The following is a 409-nucleotide window of genomic DNA, read 5'->3' on the forward strand; positions in this document are numbered from 1 at the left end:
TGAACGAACGGTCTGGCACAGACACAGCTCCGAGGCAGAAGTCACCCCCAGCCGGAGTCACCTGCGCTTTCCTTTCTAGATCACCTGGTTCCAACGTCCAGCTTCCTCCACGAGAAGCATTTGCCCTCTCAAGCTTCCAGTGACTTCTTTGAAGCTCAGGTGTCTCTTCTTCACCCCCACAGTCAACGTGCCTTAAACCCTTGCACCTAAAATGTTAACCGTTGTCACCAACTGGACTCCTGCCTCCTGCCCCAGCGCATCCTCCCCGGTGTCTAACGCCGAGCATTGCTGCTCAGTCCAGCCCTGTGTGCGCGTGTGCAGACCTAACTCGGTCCGGTCCCGGCTCTCCCACGGGCCTGAGACAGGTTTGACGTTTCTGGCTTTCCCTCCAACCTTCCCCCACCGCCCC

Source organism: Propithecus coquereli, unplaced genomic scaffold (assembly GCF_000956105.1).
Source record: "Propithecus coquereli isolate 6110/MARCELLA unplaced genomic scaffold, Pcoq_1.0 Scaffold18, whole genome shotgun sequence".
Lineage (NCBI taxonomy): Eukaryota > Metazoa > Chordata > Mammalia > Primates > Indriidae > Propithecus > Propithecus coquereli.